The sequence below is a fragment of the Mercenaria mercenaria genome, chromosome 11 (genome assembly GCF_021730395.1).
Source record: "Mercenaria mercenaria strain notata chromosome 11, MADL_Memer_1, whole genome shotgun sequence".
Classification (NCBI taxonomy): Eukaryota; Metazoa; Mollusca; class Bivalvia; order Venerida; family Veneridae; genus Mercenaria; species Mercenaria mercenaria.
This window is the reverse complement of record NC_069371.1, coordinates 3,491,499-3,497,498: the sequence shown is the minus strand read 5'-3', so window position 1 is coordinate 3,497,498 and position 6,000 is coordinate 3,491,499.

The window sequence follows — 6,000 nt, the reverse complement described above, 5'->3', positions numbered from 1 at the left end:
ATTTTTCTTTTACAAAACTGATTTCTTAAATCCATGAATGAGGTCTGTTTTGTACTTTCCTACTTCTTTTAGCAGCAGTAACTGATCAGTATCAATTTTCATCATAAAATATACAGACTAAAAAAACTTTACTTGAAGCAATTAAGGATACAATAACTGATTTGTAATACAATCTGATGTCTGGACCTTAATTAGCGCCTACAATTCATTTCTTAAAGACAAATCAGTATATTTTCATCTTAACTTCAAGATTTCTAGACAAATTAACAATTGTTTATTGTTTATTAAATTAAAGTCTCATCTTTATCAGAAGAGAAACAAGAGCTGTCCAATGACATCATGCTTGACTATTTGAAATTATCACACAATTCAGCAGAATACAAAGGAAGGCACAAAGACCTTAGAAACAAAGTTTGGTGAAACACAGCAGTCAGAGGTAGGCGGTTCAAAGCTAATTAACCATCTTCACCACATGGCCACAGAGGCCTTAAAGATGAGAAATATAAATGCAAGTTGCGAGTGTTACCTCAGCTCCAAAAGTAGTTTACTCCCTCTCAACATCAATGCAGTTAACCAGTTAACTGCCTCTTTATTCCAAGGTAGATAATTTAGTTAACTGCCTCTTTATTCCAAGTTAGATAACCAGTTAACTGCCTCTTTATTCCATGTTAGATAACCAGTTAAATGCCTCTTTATTCCAAGGTAGATAACCAGTTAACTGATTTTAGTTAGCCAGTTAACTGCCTCTTTATTCCAAGGTAGATAACCAGTTAACTACCTCTTTATTCCAAGGTAGATAACCAGTTAAATGCCTCTCTATTCCAAGGTAGATAACCAGTTAACTACCTCTTTATTCCAAGGTAGATAACCAGTTAACTGCCTCTTTATTCCAAGGTAGATAATTTAGTTAACTGCCTCTTTATTCCAAGTTAGATAACCAGTTAACTGCCTCTTTATTCCATGTTAGATAACCAGTTAAATGCCTCTTTATTCCAAGGTAGATATCCAGTTAACTGATTTTAGTTAACTGCCTCTTTATTCCAAGGTAGATAACCAGTTAACTACCTCTTTATTCCAAGGTAGATAACCAGTTAAATGCCTCTCTATTCAAAGGTAGTTAACCAGTTAACTGATTTAAGTCAACATACTTAACCAGTTAACTGCTTCTTTATGTCAATGCAGCTAAGGTTATGATTATGATTATTATATAAATAAACTCACAGTACACTACCATAAGAAATAAGGGTCTCGTACGAGTTACAAGCTTTTGACATCTGTAGGGTTCTGCAACCAGTTTTCATGAGATCCATTCAATATTTCTGTATTAATAGAGTTAAGCAAGGTACACGAGAGGTTACATAATAATCTGAATCTGCTATTAAGTTTGCTTGGTTGTGTTCTATGCTCTTGTCAGATTATATTGAAAAATGGACATTCTATACAGTTAACAGCTTTGTCCTTATTTTTTTAGTTTATGGAACCTAATAATGAACAATTACTACTCAGTGTTCATATTCAATCAAACAACTAACAATATTAAGGTTAGCAATTATCAATTTAAACACCTATTCAAACTAATTATTAAGTTAAGGAAACCCTTCACTTAAATCTCTTCTGTTCAATGAAATGAATGATAAATGCATTACAAACCTCTTGAAGGTCTCCAATGGTTCAGAGACCTCAATTAGACTGTACAATTAACAATTTAAATGCAACAGTTTGCAGCTGCACAGAATATATTATAGATAAGGACATTATTTAACAATAAAATAGGATTTAATTCTTTAGTTAAAGAAATTACTTCCCAAGATTCTATTCATTAAAATGTTATGAGAATTTTTCAAAACCCTCGAGATGAACATTTTGTTCCTTTAAGAGATGCACATTTTATTCTTTTGATAGCTGCAAATTCTTTCAAGTGAAGGCCTTGGAAAAATGCTTAAGATAATAAAATTCTTCATCAAAAATCACATTTTTATATGTGAAAATGGAAAATTTAAAAAAACATTAACAAGATTTTTTTCTCACTGTGATTGGCAAATTTCTTTTTTTTTCTGTTTGATGTGTTATAAGTCCTGGCTTGCTGGTTGCTTCACATACTCCATAACAATTTTTTTTGTAATGTGTTTTGACCTATTTACAATGCTAAATAACCAAGTATATATAATTGAATACATAAATAACTGAATACATAAATAACAATCCATAAATAACCAAGTAAATAAATAAATAATCAAGTACATAAATGACCAAGTACATGAGTGCTGAAGTACATAATTAAATAACCAAACCAAGTGCATAAATAGCCATACACATAAATAACCAAGTAATTAAATGACTAAGTGCATTAATAAGTACACAAATGACCAAGTATATAAATAACTAAGTACATAAATGAACAAGTACATAAATAACCAAATACATAAATGACTAAAAACATAAATAACCAAGTACATAAATAACCAAGCACATAGATAAATAAGTACATAGATAACCAAGTACACAAGTAACTAAGTACATAAATGACCAGACTAAGTACATAAGTAACCAAGTAAATAAATAACCATACACAAAAATAAACAAGCACATAAATGACTAAGTACATAAATAACTAAGTATATAAATAACTAAGTACATAAATGAATAAGTACAAAAATAACTAAATACATAAATTACTAACTACATAAACTAGAACTGTCACAGGAGTGACTCATACCCCCACCATACGGTCTTGTCACAGAAGAATGGTAAACATAAGGAATCTTAAAAATACTTTGGAGTACTTCATCCTGGGCTTCCACATATAAGTAATACTAGTATAATACTAGTATAGTAATACTAGTAAATATATTAAATCTCTAATATTAGAGATACACTAAAAGTGAATACAAAAAAAGTTTCTTACCGACCCATGTTACCACGGAAAAATGTTTTTACTTTTTACATAGGACTTATAATAAAAAAGTTAGAAAAATACCTAAAATATTGAAAACCTAAAAATAGGATTTCTAAAAATAGACTAATTCCTGGAATTTAAGGGGAAGAAACTCAGTACAAAGGTCAAAAAAAGGTTACTTCCCTTTGGCTCTAAGCCAATCAGAATGAGATATAGTGAAAATACATCAAAATTAACCTTAAATTCTAGGTAAAAGGGGACACAATTCATGAAAAATAGTGTCAGAGTTATGCACCTTGTGTCACATGATGTGGGTGATGAGGTGGAACATCTATTTTAAGTCTGAATCAAATCCATTCAGTAGTAATTGAGATATAGTGAAAATACATCAAAATTAACCATAAATTCTAAGTAAAAAGGGGCATAATTCATGAAAAATTGGTGTCAGAGTTATGCACCTTGTGTCACATGATGTGGGTGATGAGGTGGAACATCTATTTTAAGTTTGAATCAAATCCATTTTGTAATAATTGAGATATAGTGAAAATACATCAAAATCAACCTTAAATTTAAAGTAAAAGGGGACATAATTCATAAAAAATTTACGTCAGAGTTAAGCACCTTATGTCACATCATCTGGGTGATGAGGTGGAACTACTATTTTAAGTTTGAATCAAATCCATTTAGTAATAACTGAGATATAGTGAAAATACAACAAAATTAACCTTAAATTCTAAGTAAAAGGGGACATAATTCATGAAAACTTGGTGTCAGAGTTATGCACCTTGTGTCACATAATGTGGGCACATGATGTGGGTGATGAGGTGGAACATCTATTTTAAGTTTGAATCAAATCCATTCAGTAGTAACCGAGATAAAGTGAAAATACATCAAAATCAACCTTAAATTCTAAGTAAAAAGGGGCATAATTCATAAAACAAATGGTGTCAGAGTTATGCACCTTATGTCACATGATGTGGGTGATGAGGTGGAACATCTATTTTAAGTTTGAATCAAATCCATTTAGTAATAACTGAGATATAGTGAAAATAACACAAAATTAACCTTAAATTCTAAGTAAAAGGGGACATAATTCATGAAAACTTGGTGTCAAGAGTTATGCACCTTGTGTCACATGATGTGGGTGATAAGGTGGAACATGTATTTTAAGTTTGAATCAAATCCATTTGGTAATAACTGAGATAATAGATTTCAGGACGCGAGGGGACGGGACGCGACGCGACAAAACTGACTCCTATATACCCCCCTCAAACATGTTTGGTGGGGGTATAATAACCAAGTACATAAATAACCAAGCACACAGATGACTAAGTACATAGATAAGCAAGTACATAAGTGACAAAGTACATAAATAATTAAGTACATAAATAACAAAGTACATAAGTAACCAAGTAAAAAAATAACCATACACAAAAATAAACAAGTACATAAATGACCAAGTACATAAATAACTAAGTACATAAATAACTATGTACATATATAGCCAAGTACATAAATAAGTATTTAAATTCACAAGTACATAAATAACCAAGTACATGAATAACTAAGTACATAAATAACCAAGAACATATATGACCAAGTCAATAAATAACTAAGTACATAACTAACCAAGTACATAAATGACCAAGTACATAAGTAACTAAGTACATAAGTAACTAAGTACATAATTAAAATAACTAAGTACAAAAATAGCCATACACATAAATAAACAAGTACATAAATATCTTAGTATATAAATAACCAAGTACATAAATGACTAAGTACATAAATAAAAAGTACGTAAATAACAAAGTACACCAATAACTAAATTTATAAATAACCAAGTACATAAATAACCAAGTATATAGTCCTTGATGCAAATGCTTATATAATATTTCATTAAAAAGAGCTTAAAAGTTTGGAAATAGAAATGTTTCTTTATTTTTAGAATACTTTTTTTAAACAATTTATCGCTGTGATTTTCAGGATTTCTTGATTGCATAAAAGAAACAGGTCAATGTAAAAGGTTTTGGAAAAGAATTCATTGGTCAGAATATTATACTATCATAATTATTAAAACTGACCGTCTAATTAACAAGATTTAATATCTCTTTAAAATATTTTTTTTTCCAACTACCCTCCTTGTAGATTAGATTCTTAGACTGGTTTGCAGTTTATCCTTGATTCTTGAAAAATAGAGGAGAAAGTTAATAACAAGTAAAATACAGAATTGGTGAAGTTCCTAGTCTTCACTTTTCTCCTCAAAAATATGCAATTACCATAAAAAATTTCCGATGCCTGATTCCCAAGCTAAAATGTTTCATGGCTGTAAACATTTATTCATTTGACAATTTTTTCATTAAGGATTACTTTTTCAAGACAAAATGACATATAATTTCAGTTTTGTCATTTTTTTTCTACTTTAATGCATCATTTTGAGAAGCAATCGGAAAAAAACAATTTATTGTTTCAAAAATTTATGGGAAATGACAGAATATGATTGGCAGATCCTTGAATTGCTTGTGCAATTTATGATTCTGACAAAAAAATCATTTCTAATATTTAAATTACATTTCCTTTCAATTTGTTAACAAAGTCTTTTATTAATAGACTGCATTTTTGTTTTGTTTAATTTAACATTAGAATCATCTTCTTTATCATTCATACCAGAGAGAACAAATGCAATATCATATAAATAATCTTCTCTGTAGACATTGTCAAAAAAAAGCTGCACATTATCACTAAGCAATGGCACCTTCTGTGTCTCGCCTCCTATCAGTTTTCATATAGTTTATAATTGGTTGTATCACCTTTATGATATAGTGACAAAAAGTCTTGACAGTGTTGATCAATCTAAAGTGTTATAACTTGCATCATTCTATTTAAGTGTGCATTCACCTATTTACTATATTTTACTAAAGACAGAATTGTGTTCCTGTAATTTCGTAGTTTATCTTTCTTTTCTTTTCATTTATTCATTGTATTATGTCCATCTTTTGTTTTCAGTTGTTAATAGATTTGTACCAAGAGTTATTTATAAAACATGTATGCCCCCATGATGGAAAGTTGGAAGCCAGTATGTATGTAATATTTTGTAAGCTGTG